Below are 563 nucleotides of genomic sequence, written 5' to 3'. Positions count from 1 at the left end.
CTCCTGCCCTGCCGCGGGGCACGGGATCCGTCCTGCCAGCCTGTCTGTGCATCCCTGCTGGCCGGGAGGCTGAAATCCGCCGCTTCACATGACCCAGGCACCGAGGCTTCCAAGCTGCTCTCCCAGTAGCGGGGGAAGGAGAAGGCGGTGCCGAGTCGGCCGGGACCCAAGGTGGGGTGAAATCTTGGCTGGGCACTTGCAGGGCGTTCGGACCAGGAGTCACTGAGCTGCCGGCCATGGAAGCCTCCACCTGGCAGTGCTGCGGATATTTGCGGGATGACACAAGTAAGGCGAGGGGCAGAGACTGCACGACATCCCTGGGAGCCTCTGCAGGGACCTGTGAGGATTATACTCTGCTGCAGGAGGGCCTGGGGCACCGGCTGGAGAGGGGGGACCTTCCCCAGCCTGGCAACGAGGCACAAACCCCCGCCGGGAAGACAGAGATGAGCAGCCCCAGGCAGAGAGGGCAGTGGAGGTCACAGGAGGACCTGTGCTTGGGAGACCACCCCGAATCAAAAGGGTGCAGGAGAGAAGAAGAGGGAGAAGCCCCTCCAAAAGTGTAC

Source organism: Chaetura pelagica, unplaced genomic scaffold, assembly GCF_000747805.2.
Source record: "Chaetura pelagica isolate M959 unplaced genomic scaffold, ChaPel_1.0 scaffold294, whole genome shotgun sequence".
Classification (NCBI taxonomy): domain Eukaryota; kingdom Metazoa; phylum Chordata; class Aves; order Apodiformes; family Apodidae; genus Chaetura; species Chaetura pelagica.
Note: the sequence above shows the minus strand (reverse complement) of the source record.